The sequence below is a fragment of the Euphorbia lathyris genome, chromosome 9, assembly GCF_963576675.1.
Source record: "Euphorbia lathyris chromosome 9, ddEupLath1.1, whole genome shotgun sequence".
NCBI classification, from domain to species: domain Eukaryota; kingdom Viridiplantae; phylum Streptophyta; class Magnoliopsida; order Malpighiales; family Euphorbiaceae; genus Euphorbia; species Euphorbia lathyris.
This window is the reverse complement of record NC_088918.1, coordinates 80,872,397-80,894,879: the sequence shown is the minus strand read 5'-3', so window position 1 is coordinate 80,894,879 and position 22,483 is coordinate 80,872,397.

Here is a 22,483-nt window from a genome sequence, read left to right as displayed (position 1 = left end):
CCGAGGGTTATCCCATACTGACACCAAAGTGGCCAAAGCATCCGCTGCCTGGTTCTGTGCTCGAGGAATGTGATAAAAACGACATTCGCTGAATTTCTGCGCCAATCCCTCCAACTGGTCTAGGTATGGATGTAACCTTTCTTCCCTCACTTCCCAGTTTCCCTATGCTTGTTCGATAATCAGTTTTGAGTCACCCCAAATCTCAACATATGATGCTCCCAGTTCTGCTAACGACTCCAACCCATAGATGCACGCTTCATATTCGGCCATATTATTGGTGAGAGGGAAGGATAACTTTTTTGCCATTGGAATCCTTTCTCCTTCTGGTGAGATAAGTAGCACTCCTACTCCGGCTCCATTCGAATTAACTGCTCCACGGTATAACCTCTATGGCGTTCAAATGCTCGTCGGGGAAATCATAGTTCGTCTCCTCTTCTTCCGCACTTAGGGGCTGATTGGCCAGAAATTCTGATACGGCTCTCCCCTTGATAACCTTCTTCGTTACATATTCGATGTCGAATTCTGACAGAAGCAACAACCATTGGGCCAGTTTTCCGATTAAGGATGGAGTTCGGTACAGATACTTCACGGGATCCATCCGGGAAATAATGATCACTTTGTAAGACTGAAAATAGTATCTCAGCTTCTTCGTTAGGCATACTACTGCCACGCATGTCTTTTTGATCATATTATACTTAAGCTCGTATTCCAGGAACTTCTTACTTAGATAATACACTGCGTGCTCCACACTGGTGTCCCCTTCCTGGGCCAGCATTGCCCCAATAGATCGCTCCTCGATCGCTACATAGAGGAGAAGCGGTTTTCCAAGTTTAGGCGGTCTCAGAACCGGGGGATTAGACAAATAGTTCCGGACGCACTCCAATGCTTGCTGGCACTTATTATTCCAAACCGTGGGTTAATCTTTCCGTAGCAGCTTAAAGATCGGCTCGCAGATCGCAGTGAGTCGTGCTATGAACCGACTGATATACTGAACCTGCCCCAGAAATCCTCTCACTTCTTTCTCATTCTTGGGTGCTGGCATTTCCCGTATGGCCTTCACTTTGTCGGGATCTACCTCAATTCCCTTGTTACTGATCACATAGCCTAAGATTTTCCCCGATGAAACGCCAAAGAAGCACTTTGTCGGGTTCAACCTTAGCTTGAACTCTGCAATTCGGGCCAAAAACTTTTCAAGTGCCGCGAAATGCCCCTCTCTTGTCTCCGACTTGACCACCATGTCGTCCACATAAACTTCTACCCCTTTGTGTATCATATCATAGAACAGTGCCGTAGCCATCCGTTGATAAATTGCCCCAGCATTTTTCAAACCAAACGGCATTACCCTATAGCAGTATGTTCCCCACTCAGTTGTGAACGAGGTCTTTGCCTTGTGCTTTTCTGCCATCTGAACTTGCATGTAGCCCATGAAGCCGTCAACATTCGTGTGCAAGACGCTCGATGCAGCACTTTTGATTAATACGTCGATGTGAGGCAATGCGAATTCATCTTTGGGGCACGCCTTGTTAAGATCTCTATAATCGACGCCCATTCTCACTTTGCCGTCCTTCTTCGCGATTGGCACTACATTTGCGACCCAAGGGGGATAGTCGATTACTTCGATGAACCCTGCTTCTAACTGTTTCTTTACTTCCTCTCGGATCTTATCTGCCCATTCCGGCCTCATGCGTCGGAGTTTCTGTTTCACGGGCTTAGCATCGGGGTATGTCGGAATACGGTGAGTTACGATTGATTGATCGATTCCTGGCATGTCTTCGTATGTCCAAGCAAACACTATTTCGTAATTTTTTAATTATTCTCTCAAATTCTTTCCTCTCTTCAGTAGTTAATTCTTGAGCAATTTGTATAAGTTTAGGATTTTCATCCGTGCCAAGATTGAAAGTTGACATTTTTATTGTATTGATTTTAAATGTAGGCATGTTATATGAATGAGAATGCATGGAATGATCAGAATCAACATCAAGCAAGTAAGAAAAATCAGAATTCATTTCATTGATAGTATTGGTGAGTACATCATCAGATTCAAACAAAGTGGTAATCTAGTTGTTATCAACAGGGTTCTCGGGTTTCTCATAAGTCTTGGAGGTACTGGGCTCATCCACCGCTCCCACAGTGGCCTCAATAGTGATCACCTGCTCCTCGATATTAAGATCTAACATCATGATCTCCTCGATGAAACAGCTTGCTTCTCCTTTGCCCCAGTCGGTAACATCATTGAAGATCTCAAAACCTGGCAGAATCTTTCCTTCGGTGCTAGCAGCCATTTCCAGCTCATCATCAGACTCATCCCAGATGTTGATCGGAACTCTCTGATTGATACCATCCTCGTCGGAGGAACTTCCCCAAATATCCACGACCATCGGATCCATTACGTGAGGGACGTTCGGATCTACGTAGGAAGGGTCCGACGATCCATACCGAGCCCAGCCTATCAGTTCTTCATAGTCCCTGAGGAACACTCCATTCATTCTTCTAGCGACGAGTGGAATAGCACCCCTTCGGATACACATGAGTTGCTCCTGATCGCTCAAGGTGACCCGACATGAGGCATACTTGAACCTCCATCTCCTAGCATAATCCACGAATGCTTCCTCGGGAAATTGCTTGATCCTTTCTAAATCTTCCAACGACCTAGTCCACGGGATGTACATCTCATATCTCTGCATGAAAGCCTCCATGAGGGACCCCTAGTCCCCTTTTGCCTTTGCCGAGAGCATTCGGTGCCACATCAAAGCTTCTCCTACGAGTGTCTTTGGAAAATGCTGAACCAACTCACTTCGATAGAGTCCTGCGTCAAATATGTAGGCATGGAAACAGTTTATGTGGTCGATGGGGTTCTCATCTCCTTTGTACTTAGCCATGGTTAACACCGCTGTTAGACGAGGTGCCGCGGCCTAATCTCCCGGGCGGACCGGGGGGTGGACAACCTCATGGCGACGTAAGCGGTGATTGGCGCCGAAAGCAACCAATCGTGGAATCAAGCTGCTCGGCAGGACCGGAGCTCGGAGATATGGAAGAGTCGCCACCCACGAATGGAAAAATGAACACCGATCCCTTGCGGGAGACCGGTGTGGGTTCGGGAAACTTAGGTACGAGCCGAGAAGGCTAGCTCCTTTCCGGAGAAAGGCTACTAGGCACCCCGACATCGCCCGGTTATGAACCACCGGCCTCCTACTCAGCATGTTAGGCGATAACGGACTAATCGTATACTTCTTTAAGTTTAAAATTCATTTGAAACCCTTTTCTTTCTCTTTTTAGAAACCATTTTGAGCATATGATATTGAAAAGCCACCTCAGTAAAGAATCACCCATTTATGTTTATACATACACAGAGAGGGAAGAAAGAAATGATTTATTTACAACCGTATTTAAATGTTATGTTGTGTGTTTATTCTACACTAACTTATTTCCCCAAAACGAGTTTTATTTACATGGTTCGCACCTTAATCGCCGTTGGAACGATTTAGGAGCGTTTTAAAGCCTCGTTTGATGAAGCTTACCCGAATCGCCGTTGGAACGACTCGAGTATTTGAAAACGTTTGAGATAAAGAACCTTTTAATAAGAAAACGTGGTTAAACATACAAGTCAATTTCATTTTGTACAAATCCTTTAAGAAAATGATTCCAAAAATCTATTATTTGCAAAGAAAACGATTTTAATTACAATGATCCTTTAATCCGCCTTTGGAACGGATTAAGGTTTTAAAACGTGGTGTTTTGAAGACGATTTGGAATATTAACAAGAATGACTCTATTTATTTACATTAGAAAAAAACTCATTAGTTTAAATAATTCAATTGAAAACTCTCTTTTTGTGATTTATTTTCCCCACTTATTTAATGGACTCTCTAATTGTTATAATTACAACAATAAACTTATTTTAACTAATATTTACACTTAAATAAAGCCCATTTGAAATATGGACCCAAGAATGGGCTCAAAGGGTAAAGAAAATAATTTGTACATACGTATATACATTTAAATCAAAAATAGAATATAAAATAAGAGTTAATACAAAAGAAGCTATATGTATATATAAAAATAATAGGTACAATATATCTATACTTTGAAAATGTGAAAATAATAAGTAAATCCTATAACTAAGAAAATAATTCTTATCCAAAAATAATTTTATTCAATAATCACTAAAACAACCCAAATGTTCCAAAAACTATACATATACATAACTACTATAGTTTTAAATACCAAAAATACCATATGCTGATATATATTAATTATTTCTCAAAATACCAAATAACTAACATTTAAAACATAACCCAAATTAATAAAAAGGAATACATATATATACTTATACTTATATTGTAAAATGGAATAAATAATAATATACAAATATTCTAGAATGATTATATATGCTAAAGTTCTAAAATAATTTGAAAAACATATATTACATATTTATATATATGTACTAGGGATTAAAAGTTTAAACGTTAAGAAAAAGGGACTGAAATGGTATTTTTTACATTTTGGCAGATTTACCGACGGAAAGCCCGTCGGTAAACAGAATTTAGTGACATAATAGGTAAATTACAGCAGCACTCCTAAATGTTTCCAGATTTATTCAAAAGCTTTAAATTAAATCTAATTCAATCGTTTTGGGTTTCCGAACTACCAAAGATGGATCATAGTCGAAAACTGAAATTCCTAAACGACGTTTTTATTTCAAAGCATTATTTGGAAATTCCTTTTAAATTAAAAACTTGTAACTACAACGTTTTCGATACCCGAACTACCTTTTATCGGATCACGGTTCGTATTGGGACATCAAAACGAGGTTTTTTATTTTAAAACAAAACCGAATTTTATTTAACACGAAACGAAAATTAAATAAATACGCTAATTAAATAAAATGTGACAAAATAAATAAATGACTAAATGAATAAAAACTATAGCATAAAAATAGAAGAAGAGAATAAATTAAATAAAATAAAGAGTCTAGTCCTCGGATAATACCTTGAATTCGGTATCTGACAGTTGAAGCCGATTGATTCCACGAACCATGAGCTCCCGTTTTTATAAAAAAAATTAGTAAAAATTGAACTTAGGAAATTTAGAGATTTTCAATTTTTAGGAAAAAAAATGTTTTTTCCTAAAAAAATCAACTTCCTCTCTATAGAAAAATATCTAGTGTGAGAAGCTCTCTAAGGATTCCTCCTCCTTTTTTCTCTCCTCCTTTTTTTGCATGGGGATCCGTGCCTTTTATAGGCAAACGGGTCCCCGGACCAATGGGCGACGCCCAAAAGAAATTGGGCGGCCGCCTAACCTAGTGTTGGGCTACCGCCCAACCTTGTTGGGCGACCGCCCAACAATGTTGGGCGGCCGCCCAACATTTGTTGGGCGATCGCCCAACAATCGTTGGGCGCCCGCGCCCAACCTCCGTCGGGCGTTCGCTCGACGTGGTTGGGCGCCCGTCCGACGACCCTCGGGGCGTGCCTCGAGCCATCGGGCGTGCGCACCCCGCGGCCGCCGAACGCGCGCTTCGCGCTACCGGGCACGTGCGCTCAGCGGCCCACGAGAGCGCGCCCCGTGCCACCGGACCCGGGCATTGCTCGGACGTCGAGAGCGTGCCACTTGCGGTGCGTCCGACGGACGCCGAGCGCACGTCCCGTGCCGCCGAGCGGGCGTTCGACCATTGTCGTCCGCGTGCCGGATGCCGCTAAGCACCCGCACCGTGCCGCTAATTTTCCTTCGCTTATTATTCTTTATATATTTTTTTGTTTTTCAAAACTTTCGGAATCAATCACTTCAACCGTCTTGTTTTCAGGTTTTCGTCACAGGTCCTCCGACTCAGTGTCTACAACCGCCTCAGGTGTCTCCTCATCGGGTAACATCGACACTTCCTCCGGGTATCCCCCTGCGGTGTACTTCTTGATGAATCTCTTAGTCATTTTTGCCAAATCTGCTTTAACGTGCATTGGAAGAGACATGTACCACACCAGTGACTCTCCTGCCAATGAGTTGCAAAACAAGCTCGTAATCTCCTCCTCTTTGAAACCTAGAGGACCCATAGCCGACAAATAAAAATACAGGTGCTCCATGGGGTCCTTCCCTTCATTATACTTGCTGACAGTCGGAAACGGACGTTTGATAGGCCCAATTTGCATCGCGCTATGTTCCCCTGCCTGTGTTTTATCTCTTCGATACTTCATCAAAAACAAGCTTGACATCAGTGACCAATCATGCTTAGTCGAGTCAGGTAGCGATTGAAACCACTTCAAAGGTTCGCCCACCAGCGAAAGATAGAACCATGGATCGACTTTTTCCACTTTGTATGGCTCCCCAAACATAGCACACACATATCCATACAAATGAGGTTCGGGGTCTTCTACCCCACTAAACAATTTCAACACAGGCATGATCCTCCGAGATGATACTTCCTCGGTTTCCTCAGTTTTAGTTCTATCGTCCATCACTTCTTCCGTTGGCTCTTCCTCCAAAACAGACACGTATAAACCATTTCCCACATTCCTTTTCTCATTGGAGTCCAACGGCTCCTCCTTAAATTCGCAGAATGACTCCACCACAAAGCTCTCTTCCAACCCAGATCCAATTGCGCTCACCCTATGACTAGGCGATGGATTGCACCTAAGGGGAGGGTTTGCTGACGATGGGTCGACTATTTTCTTTTTATCAATCAGATCCTGGATCTCATGCTTTAGCCTCTGACAATTTTCAATGGTGTGCCCGTAGTTGCTATGGAACTCGCAATACCCCCTGGTTATCATCCGTGGTGTGGGTCCTGTCTTGTTCTTGGGAGTAAGGGCTTTCAGCAACTCCTTTTTCTGCAATCATTCGAAAACTTTTGCATAGGTCAGATCAAATTGGGCGAACTGCCTTTTCCCGATAGCGTTAAGTTCAAGCACTTTCACTGCGGTAGGTTCTATATTAGTACTTGGCCCTCCGGCACTATGCCCCGACTTTGTCCATTTAGTACAAGCTCTTTTTGGCTCTCCATCCCCCTCAACTGTCAAAGCGTAGCCGTACATCTGATTAAAATTGGTGAAAGGCATGCACCGCAACTCATTCTTAACATACGGCAAAGTGTTGCTGATTACCACCCGGATCTGATCCTGCTCCGACGGCTTTTGTTTCATAACTGCTGCCTTAGCTCTCCACCTACTCACAAAGTCGGACAAAGACTCCCTAGCCTGCTGCTTGGTGCTCTCTAGCTCCCTCAAAGTAACCTCAAACGTAGTGTTGAAGCTATATTAGGTGATGAATACCTTCGCTAGTTCTTTCCAATCTCTCTTCGTTCCTAGTGGCAATGCATGAAACCACATGAGGGCAACTCCTTCCAGATAGGCGCTGAACAACCCTAGGATTTGTTCCTCCGTTAGAATTATGTGTTTCATTGCTGCCACATATTGGTTCACATGGGCGGTAGGATCCCCAGTTCCATCGAACTTCTTCATGTTCGGGAGCTGGAATTTCAAAGGTAAAGCAGTCACCGATAAGCAATTCTTCAAGTTATAAAAATACTGACTCCCAGAGCCTACCCCGCATAGATCATGCACTTCCTGAGTGATGTGCTGCTTCCATTCCTCTTCCCTTTGTTTTCTCTTTCCCAAACTGCTTGTTACGCAATCCTGATAGTTATTTCCAAAACGGGGACCCGTGCTCACAATGCTCTTAGCTGGTTTACTGCCACTCTTGTTACTCTTAATTGCAAGCTCGTCCAGCTGGACTAAAATTGCGATTAACTGATCGTTGAGGTTGTTTACCACTCTTTCTAACCCTGATATTCTCTCATCTGGCGTAGACATACTGACCGAAGACTGAGCTGATTCGGACAACGATGATTCGGACGTTACAACTGCTGATTCGGAACTGACGATTCGTAACTGATCAAACTGCCTGACTAGCCGATTACTCTCGCGAAACCACAACCGCTTAATGATGAAGTCTGTGTGAACGTCATCTATTAGTATGTATGCATGATTTTATATGCATGATTCGTGGTGTGTGCGTTTATTTATTTACGGATATATAAGATAAGAAGAACAAACGTTAGTCTAATTACATGTATCACAACATCTCTCTTCCACCCTTATTCCTCCACACACTCGATGGTCCAAGTCTCTTTCCTAGGATTTTGGTTTGGGGCTCACCTTGCGGTCCAGGGGACGCGGGATGCCGTCGATTATCGTGGAAAAGTAAATCATCCATCAGACAATACAGTTCGTTTTGACGTATCCACATCTAGTGACTAAGATATCGACCAAATGGATTGTTCTTTCGAATAACTCGTCTTTTGTCATTTTGCGAGATGCATTAGTTCGGGTTTTGATTCCCTTTTGAGCGTATCTCGGATTTAGACGTGGTACGAGTTATTCTTCTGGTTCAATCGTTCGTTATTGACAATGACTCGTTCCCTTTTATTCGCGTGGGTTCGTGTCTTGATATTTGGATTACAACGGGATCTTTTGGATCTATCGAGAGACGTAACCACGTGTTAATTTAGTGATGAAAGCACTTTTAAGGAACGGACTCATCGTGTAACGTGTTTGTTTTTAGCGTTAAGAATCCGTTCGCTCGTTTTTGCTACGCGAAAAGACGGCGAGTCTTATTTGAGCGCACGATAATCTTTCGGCTAATAACAACTCTTTATTTCTTCCAATTTACGGGATATATCATCCTAGCGTGGTTATAGAAAATCAACGTTTCGTTGAATCGCATGCTTATTCGAAGCAGGGATATTACCGTTCTTTTTCATTTCGGCACGAGTTAAGCAAACACGCAGATCGTGCCATACTTCTTGTAGTTTTGGTAATGGTCGAAATGATCGAGCCATTAGTCAAACCCACAGTCTCGTCCATATGGTGCAATCATGCAGTTTAGCTTAATTCGGCTTTATGATTTTAAACGGCGTACATACCGGCTCGAGGCACGTATTTAACGGCATTGGTTCATTTTCTTTAACTACCCTCGAGATGGATATATATCGTAGGTACAGAATAATTTTGGTCATTTTTATCTTTTTACTTTTCTTTTATTTCCTTAGTTACTTTCGCGAATACGTCCATTTCTCTTAAGAACGACACAAGGCATAACGTAAGAGCTCGTCTTTTATTCGGAAGGGACGGGCCACGTTTGCGAAACTCTTTACGTTACAACGGGGTCATTCGAAACAGAAATGTTCTTTGTTTTCGTTTCGTCATAATCTCGTTTCATCCCAATGTATTTAAAGAATGTGAATAATGGCTATCGTTGATATAATCTTTTGAATCGAGATATAACTATCCTTAACATCAAAACGATTTGTACTAATACGTGCTTACGTCATAACGTATTTCCTGAACGTGTGCCTTCTTCGGGACACGAAATGGGGGCCAGGCGGGTCGCACAAGTTCATTCATACAAGATGACTAAGTCGTCTTTAGTTCGAATCGTTTCGATGTTTTGGGGCAGTTTGTATATCGGTTTAAGAGTATATATTAACGTATCGTTTCATTTTCTTTACAAATTTTAGGATTAGACACGTATCATGGCAATTTGAAAACACGAACTGATTCATTCATCACATCAAAAATGGTAACGGGTAATCCTATGGCAACTTCTAAGGCTACTATATGCTGACACGGCTGATCGCGGGACCTCACAGGACCGCACAAATTCGCCCCTAACGAGTGGATGGGGACCCTTTGGCGCCTTACTGTAAGGGGGAACTTACGCTAGCCTCTTTCGAGCGACGAATGGACTCTCGCTAGAGGTTTCGCGGAAATTACCCAAAAGGTTTGCAATAATGCGTATGAATGCATACGAAAAGAAATAATACGATCCGTCCCCGTTAAGGGCTTAATACACGCCTTCCGGAATCAAATTTCTCGCTTCCCCAGCAGAGTCGCCACTTGTTAGACAAGGTGCCGAACGGCCTCGCCCGGGCGGACCGGGGGGTGGACACCTTGTTAAACCCAAAATATACCTAAAATATCATTAACATTTACATCATTTTTATTACAAATTTATGTTGTTTATATCTGTTTAGATTACTTTTACTCTCGAATATCTTTCTTTCTTGCAAGGTACCTAAATATTTGGTAAAATCCAAATAGGAACGAAAAAGGATCAAAAACAGAAGAAAAACCCTACCAAAGGAGTCAAAGACGACGTAAATCGAAAGCACCAAGTCGAGGACACGAACGAAAGCAAAGAAGTGAGAAAACTCACCGTGCCGCAATAGTGAATCCCAACCCGCGGCCGCGACACGCGTGGTTTACCCATTTCTCCCCTTCGTCCAACGTTCAACTTAATGCTACGTCATTCACGGCCGAGGATTCCTATCCTCGGTAAGTGCAGAAAATTTGCCAAAAGCATTTAACACATGCTGAAATCCAAGAAACGCGTTCTTTCGGGTGGATAAAGACGTCCTTTCACAACGGATACGACTCTTCACAAAGGACACATCACTTCAGTCACAACCCTTCAACATCTATAAATAAAGAGTTGATATGGAGAGAAAAGTTGTTGTTGGAGGATAATATGTTATGTTATGTTATGTAATGTAATGTAATATTGAGAGAGTTAGATTAGTGCAGAGTTTATGCAGAAACTCTGACTCAGAAAAGAGTCAGAGTTTAGATTTTATTTCTGTTCAAAGCAATATGCTGTACACACATTGTTTACTCAATAATAACAAGTTTAGTAGCATTTAGACATTGTTCCAGTTTAGTTTACATTTTGGTGGTAGATGAGATTATTCTCCATTCCAAAGATTCGGCGAGAAGAATTAGTAAAAGGATCCGCCCCTGAACCTGACAACCTCTAAGGAAACCCAAGGAAGGGACTGATCATCCGTTCACTTGCACGCCCTCGAAGGGTCCATGCGATTTCACTCTGTAAACTTGTATCAATTTATATTTCATCTAATAAAGTCTGTTCTATTCGATAAATCGTTATGCAGCACTTATGGTAACCAATCCAATATAAGTGAGGCTGGTGTTTTCATTAATACGCAGTTGAATTCAAAATCATTACAAGGAAACTTTGTTGAACACTTAGGCAAATTATCATCTCGAAAGAGTTTTAATTTGATTAAGGGCAACTATCCCGAAAGGGTTTTGTCGCGTTCAAAGCCAATTAATTAGAGGTTCCATCATTTATTTCATCATTATAATTTGTACAAAGTTTAAAGTTGTTTTCTTTGCTTAATGCAAACGAATACATTTATTTGTTTTTCTAAAAGTTCTAAACGTTCCTGTCTTGCAAATTAACTTTTAAATCATAAATAATTTCTAACATCTAAATACTTTGATCTAATTCTATTTCTAGCAATTTCTAAACCAAATCCAATTTCAAATAACGTATATCTATTTAATAAACCTTAAGTCGTATTTAAACTAAATTAATATAAGTTTTTCGTTAAAAAGCGTTCTCTATGGGATCGATATTTTTATTACTACAAGCGAAACCATGCACTTGCGGAAATCGCTCAACACACCTCATGGCGACGTAAGTGGTGATTGGCGCCGAAAGCAACCAATCGTGGAATCAAGCTGCTCGGTAGGACCGGAGCTCGGAGTATGGAAGAGTCGCCACCCACGAATAGGAAAATGAACACCGATCCCTTGCGGGAGACCGGTGAGGGTTCGGAAAACTTAGGTACGAGCCGAGAAGGCTAGCTCCTTTCCGGAGAAAGGCTACTAGGCACCCCGACATTGCCCGGTTATGAACCACCGGCCTCCTACTCAGCGTGTTAGGCGATAACGGACTAATCGCATATTTCTTTAAGTTTAAAATTCATTTGAAACCTTTTCTTTCTCGCTTTGAAAACCGTTTTGAGCATGTCATTAAAAGCCAACTTAGTAAAGAATCACCCATTTTGCATAAATTTAGAGTACATAGGAGAGAGAGGGGGAGAAGAAAGAATTGATTTATTTACAGTGTGGTTGTGCTTTAATTTACATATTAACACTAAACTAAGCTCACTCCCCAAAACGAGTTTATTTACATGGTTCATACCTTAATCGCCGTTGGAACGATTTAGGTACGTTTCAAAACCCCGTTAATGACGTTCACTCGAATCGTCGTTGGAACGACTCGAGCGTTTGAAAACGTTAAGCAAATAGTTAAAAAATGTGATTAATCATACAAGTCAATTTATTTGGTACAAAACCATTTACTTAGGAAAACAATTCAAAACTTCGTTATTCATAAGAAAAACAATTTTAATTACAATGTTCGCTTAATCCGTCGTTGGAACGAATTAAGGTTTTAAAACGTGACGTTTTGGAAAACGGTTTAAAAATGGCAAGAAAACGTTATTTACACTTTAGGAATATCTAGAAAAGCTTTAATTTAAACAAACAAATTAAACTCTCTTTTTTGTGGTTTATTTTCCCTTTTTCACTCAATTATCCCTTATGTAAATAAAATGGCAACGAATAATGAATTAAATCTCAAATTCACCCTCATCAAATACATTTGAAAGAGTATATATATAAGTAGGAAAATAGAGTAAATATACATAGATATACATATGTACAAAAAGCGAGTAATAATACCCACTAAAATAAAATAGAGAAAATAATACACATTAATAAGTAAAAAATAGTGATGAAAATACTACTAGATATAATATGTTCTTATTCTAACTAAAAACATATAAAGGAAATGAATAAAATCCATAAACAAGAAAATAGAATTTACCCCCAAAATAGTTTATGATGAATATGTATAGAAAATACCCCTAATTACCCCAAAATGACAAATACGTATAGTTTAAATGAATTAAATGGCAAAATCTATATATATATATATATATATATATATATATATATATATATATATATAATTTTATTAAATCAAATTAAATGAAAACAATATATAAACACATTGAGTAATATATATATACAAAATATTTAAAAATAGCTTGAAAGTAAATATTACATAACTATACTTATATATATAAAGGACCTAATGCCTAAAAGTTGAGAAAGGAGGACCAAAACAACATTTTTTACATTCCAGCAGCTTTACCGACGGAAAATCCGTCGGTAAACAGCCTTTAGTGACAGAAAACGGGAAATTACAGACTTAGTCCAACAGTTTCCAGATTTATTCAAAAGCTTTAGATTAGATCTATTCTATCGTTTTGGATCCCCGAACTATCAAAATTGGATCATAGTCCATAACGGAGATCCCTAAAACGACGTTTTATTTTTAAAACATTATTTAGAAATATTTTCAAAAACTTATAATCACAACGTTTTTAATTCCCGAACTACCTTTGAATCGGATCACGGTTCGTATTGGGATATTAAAACGAGGTTTTTATTTCAAAACAAAACCGAACGTTTATTTAACACGTGACAAAAATTAAATAAATACGGAATAATAAATAAAACGTGATAAATAAAAGACTAAATAAATAAAAACTATAACATAAAAATAAATAAAGAAAAATAATTTAAATAAAATAAAACGAGTCTAGTCCTCGGATAATACCTCAAGATCGGTATCTGACAGTCGAAGTCGGTTGATTCCGCGAGTTGTGATTTTCCGACGTTTTTTTGTGTTTTTGATAAAATATTCAACTTTGGAAAATTTGGATTTTTTTGGGAAAAAAAATATTTTCTCCAAAAAATTGACTTTCTCTCTCTAAAAATGTCTAGAGTGAGAAAGTTCCAAAAATTCCCTCTGCCTCTAAATGCATGGGGATCCGTGCCTTATATAGGCATGGATCCCCGGAAACTTTGGGCGACGCCCGATTAAAATTGGGCGTCGCCCGAAGTAGGTTGGGCGATCGCCCAACACTAGTTGGACGGACGCCCAACATTAGTTGGGCGGACGCCCAACTTAGTTGGGCGGATGCCCAACTCTTGTTGGGCGCACGCCCAACTAACGTTGGGCGCGCGCCCAACAGGCGTTGGGCGTTCGCCCAACGCAGGTTGGACGTTCGCCCAACGGCCGTGGGGCGTGCGCCTCACGGTGTCGCACGCGCGCGCCCAGCGGACGTCGGGCGTGCGCCCCGCGCTGTCGGACGCGCGCCCAGCGGACGTCAGGCGTGCGCCCCGCGCTGTCGGGCGCGCGTCCAACTATCGTCGGGCGCGCACCGATTATCGCTAGGCGCTCGCACCACGTCGTTGAGCACTCGCGAGCCATCCATTCGACGACCGCAACTCCTACTGACCTCACGTGTTTTTATTATTATATATTTTTGCTTTAAAACTTCCGGAATCAACCACTCCAACCATCTTGTTACGGGTTTTCGTCACATGTCCTCCGACTCGGTGTCTACACCAGCCTTGTTCTCCTCTCTGGGATTTTTCCGATGCCGATGATGATAGACTTGTTGCTGTTTCTTCTCATCCTACTCCTCCTCCTCTTGCTGCTGTTGGTCTCCGTTTCACTGATTATCCATTCTTTGTTACATGTTCGTTGTTTCCTTTCCTTTCCTTTCCTCTTCATTTTTGTTTCTGCTCTTCTCTTTCTTTGCTTTTTTTTGAGTTGGGAATGGATCTTGACCTAGATCTCTGTTCGACAAAATGCCCCAACCAATCGTTAGTCAAATTTTGATAACAAGGGAGAAACTTGTGATCGGAGCTCGTCCCTGTAGGGGGCGTCGTTGGGTTCGACGGGGGAAACTCCGATGCCAAAGTCAGTAGAGAATATGAAGAATAAACTGTATTGACAAAGCATAGAGGATATAGAAAAGTCTGAGTACCTTGATAGCCTAGAATGGTAGGCTATATATAGTTGAGAAGTTCGTAACCTCTAGGTAACTAGAAAGTCCCCATTAATGCTCATTTAATGGCGGTTACAAGTTACTCTTAACCTGGCGGGTAAGACAGTTAATGATCCTTTTAATGATCCTTTATGGCCGAGCCGGCGGCCAGCCGTTACCAAGGTGAATGGAGAGATTCGCCTTAGAGATCCGCCAGCGGATCTCCTAGAGCTAGTCCAGGGAGATCCGCCAGCTGACTTCATTTGCTACGTGGCATACTTAAAGGCAGATATCTCTTTTGGTCCTCATGATAATATCTCGATGTTATCAGAAGCCCCCCCTAAAATGCCTTTAAAGTCCTTTAGGGCTTTTAGACTTCCGCGCGCCGTCATATGCTCCATCATTAATGTGCGCTCTGTTCAACGCCATTTGATGGTTGACATGTGTGGTGGCACACTGTCCTAGGCAAGTTCAAAAGAACCCTTTTTCTCCTTCTAATTTCTCTTTCTTCTTCGTTTCTTCATCTCTCTCTGTCTTCGAAGCTTTTCCTAGAAGTTTTCCAGAGCTCTTCTTCAAACTTCTACGTTTCCATGTAAGTGCCCTTTCCTTTTATCTTGAATGTTTAGAAGTTCATCCTCGTCTTCTGGGTCGACTTCTGAACTTTTTAACTCGTCATCTCCTCCTAAGATTGAAGTAGATTTTAGTTGGACCACTTCATCGTCGGAGGACTCCCAATCTTCTATAGGTGCGATTAATTCCGGTTTAGCTGAGTTTAATAACTCGGCGCGTAACTATTACCAGACTCGTTCAACCAGAAATCCCTCTTTCTTTTTTTCTGTTTCCGGTGCCGTTCCGGCCGGTGCTCGTAACCGGTTTCTAGGTTCCATGGCCACTTCTTCCCTCCCTGCCAAGAAAAAGAATCCTCGAGCGGAGTCCACTCCATCCCGTATGAATGCCGTGGATTTGGTGAATCTGGCGGATCGCTTTTCGTGGATCAAAAATTACGAAACCCAACTTGCTGCTTCTCATCAACGCCCCTCCAATCCGCCTAACGGCTTTTTTACTGTATTCGGTAGTCATGTAGAGAGAGGGTTTCGTCTTCCTCTTCCCAAGATGATGGCGGATATCCTCTCATATTTTGACATTGCCGTCAGTCAGCTACATCCTAATGGCTGGCTCGACATGGCCCTAGACTGCTATCTCGCTTCAAATTTAGGCGTTGTTTATACGGGCCGTATTTTTAGGGCCTTTCATAAACCTTCCAAGAGGAAGTCAGAATCCTATCTTACATTTGCCAAATTTGGTGTCTATTCGCCCTTTTACGACAAAATGTCCAACGTTCATAGCTGGGATGAGAGTTTCTTCTATGTGAAGATAAAGGAGGATGAACCGTTAGGTTTCCCTTCAGTTTGGAATTCTCGTCCGCTACATATGGCGGGTGACATACGGATCTTAACAAGCAGTGATGAAGTGGTGGCGGATCTCATGAAGCAGATCAAGGCGGATGCATGGACTTATGCAGATGCCTTAGCCTTCATGATGAGTGACATTCCATTGATTCACCGAGAAGGAGATCAATTTATTTATTCGAAAATTACTCAGTTTGATCAAGGTACCTTTCCGTTACTTCAAAAGTCTTGATTATCTTGATGTCTTCTTTGGCAGGGGTGTATCTAAGGCCAATCACGCTCTTGCAGAGACGTGCAGGAAGCTTTTGGAAGATGAAGCGCGCAAGAAAAGTCAAGCGGCTAATCCTCAAGCCGATACGGGCAAACGTCCTGCAGAGACAGCTGTTGATCCGCCACTGAAGAAGAGGCGGCCCAACACTATGGGTAGTACCAAGATTATGGCGGACGCGATACGATCCGCCAAACCTGCTGAGAAGATTGTTCAGGTAATTTATCTTTTGATTTCCTCTGTTGCTCATCCGATTCTAAAGTGATGTATGGCTCTTCTCTGCTTGTGCAGATGGCGAAGCCTGATATTGGAGGATACTGGTCCGCCAAATTGGGGGCCCAAGGTTCTTTTGAGAATGAATCCCTTCTGAATGATCTGGATGAGGCCTTGGGTCAGGTGGGAGAGGTACAAAGGAACTATAACCAAATCCCTGGGCCAACTCATATCCAGAAGGGGAAATCAGAGCTTCTTTCGGTGAGTTCAAAAAGACTGTAGATAATGATAATTCCTTCACCTCTTTTTCGCCCTTGGACTAAATCATTTTGTCTTTTATAGCTGTATGCCCGTCTGCGTACTTTGGAAAATGGACTCCTTTAGAACGTGGCGGACAGGGCAACCATTGAAAGGTTAGAAAAAGAGATAGCGAATGCCAATTCCACCATTGCCTCTGCAAACGCGGATCTTGCTTCCGCCACAGTGGCTTTAGTTCTTCGGGATGAAGAGATTAAAAATTTAAAGGCAACGATGGCTTCTGATGCCAAAAGCCATGAGGATGCTCTCGGAGAAGCTGAATACACGGCGGGTGTACAGGCGTTTTACTATGGCGAGATGCTTATGGCGTACTTCTCCCTGGCCCATCCCGAAGTTGACTTCACAGATCCTCTGCTCGCCGTCCTCGAACCAGAAGACGTGGCGAGGTTCAACAAAATGCCAGATGTCAGGGAATAGCTTCGCAATTATGTACGGAAATGGATGAAAGGACCCCGCAGGAGACCAAACCTTCTACCACAGTTGTGGCGGACAATTCTGAAGAGATGCCGCCCAAGGTAGGTACAGAGCCTATTCTTGATTCTGTCCTTCCACCGGGTTCTACCTCTTCGAAGGATAAGGAGGTATCTCCTGGTGGCGGATCTGTGACTGTGGAGAAGAAGGATCCTCAAGCAAGCATCATAGGCGAAGGAAGCAAAAAAGAGGATGCCCCTATTATTATTTAGTTTTTGTTTAAAGATCTTTTTGTAAAAAATCTTCTAAGTACAATCTGGTTAATCCTTTACGCTGTTATCTATTTATTTTATTCTTACATTTACGTAAAGAAGTACTTTGAACATAAGCATGTTTAGGATTTATGTTTGGAGTAGGTGGCCAGCCATACTCCATGGTATGAACCTTTGTGAAGGTTTGAAGCTGTTTTATTCCTTCTTGGAGGAAGTAAAGCTGCCCAGGGGTTCAATTTGCTACCTATCTTTGAGGTGAAATGATCCGCCCGCAGGACTTGTGAATCCCTCTCTGGGAGGGATAAGAGAGTGTAAAGACCTTGCGTCCAAGGATCGTTTTAACTCAATCGGTGATCAGGATCCGCCAAGTGGCGGATCTACATTGAATGTGGAGATCGTTGGATGCCCCCCTTCTTTTTAAGACTGGAATATTGATATTGCAGCAGTAAACTATAAAAAGAACATAGATGATAAAACCAACAATGTTTATTAATGGGAGAAACACCTTATTACAGCAAATAGGTCTTTATAAATGAGCCTCGTTAAAACCTTTAACAAGAAAAACCACATGGGAAAAAGCTTGCTAAAGGAAAAAGAGTGCTCAAGACCATGAACATACTTCATTTTTTAACAAAGTATTTGCGGAGGTTTTGGAGATTCCACGTGCGTGGCAGTGTATTGCCCTCCATATCTTGTATTTTGAATTTGGCCGGTCCAACCTTGTCTACTATCTGGTATGGGCCTGTCCAGTTGAGCCCCAACTTGCCCTTGCCTTCTCGAGATTGGACTTTGTCAGTTTTGCGAAGCACAAGATCTCCTATCTTTAGATCTACAAGCTTGGCATTTTTATCATGGTAAGCCGCGATCCGCTGTTTGTATGCTGCCATGCGTACATAGGATTGGTTCCTGCGATCCTCAACCTGATCCAAACGCTCCCTTAGTCGTTTGTTGTTGTCCTCTTCACAATAAAAGGCTACCCGATCACTGGGGACTTGTATCTCAACTGGGATCACGGCCTCCACTCCATGGGAAAGGGCGAATGGTGTTTCCCCGGTAGCTGTTCTTGGGGTGGTATGATAAGCCCATAAAACACTTGTAACCTGATCTGTCCACTTCTTGTCATGCTCTCCCAACCTCTTCTTTATCCCCTTAACAATTGTCCGATTGGTAACTTCGGTCATTCCATTGGACTGAGGATAATAAACGGAGGAGAATCTGTTCAGGATGCCCAACCCCTCACAAAAAGCCTTGAATTTGCCACAGTTAAACTGTGTTCCGTTGTCAGTGATGATGGTATGTGGAATGCCATATCTTCCCACGATGTTGTCTTTGACAAACTCCACCATCTGTTCTGCTGTAATAGAGGAAACAGCCTCGGCTTCTACCCATTTGGTGAAATGGTCTACTGCCACTATTACGTACCTCTTTTGCCGGCGAGTTGGGGGAAATGGGCCAACGATGTCTATTCCCCAGAGGGCGAATGGACGTCCCTCGATGATTGGCTTTTGGACATGTTTGATAGTATGTGACTCATTTGCGTGAATCTGACAATTGTGACAAGATTCTACCAAACTCTGGGCATCTAATTCAGCTGTGGGCCAGTAGAAACCTGCTAACCTGGATTTCTTCAAGATCGTGGCGAAAGCTTCATGTGACCCACAAGATCCCTCGTGCAGCTCCTTGAGGATCTGCTGCCCTTCTTCTAGTAGAATGCATTTCAGCCAAGGATGACTAAAGGATTTTCTGTAAAGACCATCATTGATCAAGGAGAAATAGGCTGATCTCCTAACTATCCTCCGTGCCTCTTCCTTGCCTTCAGGTAATGATCCATTCAGCAGATATTGGCGGATGACCGATCTCCAATCACCCTCCACCGTTGTGAGTAGGGACACTTCTTCAGAGGCAAATGCTGGAGCCATTTTTACTTCAAAGGGACAATCCGGGTCCGCCCATTTTTCCTCACAGGAAGCCATTTTGGCCAATTGATCAGCTTCTGTATTGGATTCCCTTGGTATGTGAATCAATTCCCACTTAGTTTCTTTAACTTCAAGGTGATCCAGCAACTTTTTGACTTCTGCTACATATTTGGCCAGAACCTCGTCTTTCACCTCGTAATTCTTGATTACTTGGTTGACCTTTAGTTTTGAATCGCTATATATCACGATCCGCTCTGGGGTGATCTCTTGAAGTAGACGTAATCCCAGTATCAGAGCTTCGTAATCAGCAGCATTATTAGTGGCATGGAAATTTAATTTTGCTGCGTATCGCAATCTTATGTAGTGGGGACCTTTGATCACAACTCCCACACCTGCTCCATCCGCCGATGAAGCTCCATCAGTGTACATCGACCATTCTTCTAACGGAGGCTTGGGATGAGATATCCCTTCGTCAGTGAATTCATTCACGAAGTCCGCCAGGACCTGACTTTTCAAAGATGATCTGCTTTCATATCTTACATCAAATTCGCCCAGGCGAATCGCCCATTCCATCAACCTTCCTGAAGTGTCCGGCTTCTGCAATACCTTTCTCATTGGTATATTGGTTCGAACTATTACAGTATGCGCCTGAAAATATGGCCTAAGGCGAACTGCCGTGGTTACAACAGCCAGTGCCATTTTATCCAGCTTTGAATATCTGGTTTCAGCGTCTTTCAAAACTTTACTCACGTAATAAATTGGGAATTGTTGGCCATCTTCTTCTCGTATCATGACTGTGCATACGGCTTTATCCGTGACCGATACGTACATGTAAAGATCCTCCCCTTTTAAAGGTCGGCTCATCATGGGTGGCTCTGTGAGGAACTGCTTGATTCCTTCAAAGGCATTTTGACAATCCTTATTCCACTCGAATGCTTTTGTTTCTTGATGACTTCGAAAAAAGGCTGACATCTACGAGCTGAGCAAGAGATAAACCTGCCCAAGGCTATGATACGTCCGTTGAGGCGCTGTACTTCTCTGATATTCTGGGGCGCTTGCATTTTTAGGACTGCTTTGACCTTGTCAGGATTTGGGCTGACTCCTTTTTCGCTGATCATGAATCCTAAAAACTTCCCATATGTTGCCCCGAAAGTGCATTTCTCTGGATTCAACTTGATGTTGTGGTGCCGAAGTACGTCCAATACCTCCTTTATATCTTCCGCATGCCTTTCTACAGTTGTGCTTTTAATGATCATATCGTCTACATAGACAGAATACTTACCGCTCTTATTGTCCGCAAATATCTTGTTCATCATCCTCTAATAGGTAGCACCTGCGTTCTTAAGCCCGAAGGGCATGACTTTAAAACAATAAGTAGCTTGATGCGTCACGAACGAGGTCTTAATTCTATCTGAGGGCTCCATGGGGATTTGATGATAGCTTGACTTCACGTCAATAAAGGAGTACATTGCGTGACTGGCAGTTCCATCCACAAGCATGTCTATGCAGGGCAAAGGATAATTATCCTTGGGGCAAGCTTTATTGAGATCTGTAAAGTCAATGCACATGCGGTAAGATCCGCCAGCTTTCTTGAGTAGCACGACGTTCGCCAACCACTGTGTGTAGAGTACCTCCTCAATGGCATCCGCCTTCTGGAGCTTGGCGATCTCTTCCTCTATCACCTTTTGCCTTTCCGGACCATGGTTTCTCCGCTTCTGAGCCACAGGAACTGCATCTTTATCGATGTTGAGCTTATGGGTGATCACATCTGGGCTAATTCCTGGGAGAACTTCGTCTTTCCATGCAAAGACATCTTCAGCTTCACAAAGTACTTTGGTGATTGCATCTCTGATCTTGCCCCGTAGCCCCTTAGCTATTCGTACCTGCTTCTCCTCTGCCATAAAGTACATTTCGGTTTCGCCTAAGGCCATTGTGACACGCTCCTCTTCATCTTCTTCCTTAGATTGAGGGCGAATCATTAAGGATGCCGAATATGTTTCTTGGGCCACCTTTTGACAACCTTTGACCATCACACCTCCCTTGACCGTGGGAATGTAAAGTGTCAAATGGCGAATAGAGATAAGAGCTGCAACTTCGGAGATAAAAGGTTGTCCGAGGATAATGTTATAAGCTAATTGTCCATCCAAGATCGAGAACTCCAAATCTCCTCTCCAAACTTGATCATTATCAACAAGCTCACAATCCAAAGTAACTTGGCCTTTCGTCTGAATGGTATGACCTGTCACTCCCAAAATATCAACCACCGTCGGCTCCACCTGGACGGGATCAATCCAGAGTCTGGCGAATGCTCCTCGGGTAATGACATTACATGAACTTCCCGTATCAATCATTACCCTCTTCATTTCCCAACCTTCGACCATCATGGTGACGACCAGTGCATCCGCATGGGGTGGAATCTCAGGACCTGCGTCTGAGAAAGGGCGATTTAATAATGTCCTATCAAGGGCGGTCGTCTTCGCCTTTTTCGATGCTGGCTGGTAACCAGGTCCTCCTGCTATGACATTGATGGTACCCTTTCCTTTCTTCTTTGGGTCCTCCTTGGATCTATCCTCTTCTTTTCCTTCAGTTTGGATGAACCGATCCAATTTACCTCTTTCAATGAGTCGTTCAATTTCTCGAGCTAACTCCCAGCAAGCATCCGTATCATGGCCATTTTTCCTGTGATACTTACAATAATTTTTAGGATTTTTACCTTTATTGGTGTACTCTCCCCCTTTTGGCTCGGGGTATGAAATGCTCCGCTTGTGCTGGCTGTTCTCAATCCACATAAGAACTTCACTTTTAGAGGCATTGAGAGGTGTGAAGGAGGTGACAAACGTTGATTTATTCCGAGAATCCCTTCGTTTGTTCCGAGAAGAAGAATCCTGACGTTTGTCCTTGTCCCGGTCCCGAGGACGAGATTTGCCTCTGTCCTTTTTTGGTGATGATGGCGAACCTCGGCGAATGTCATCCACTTC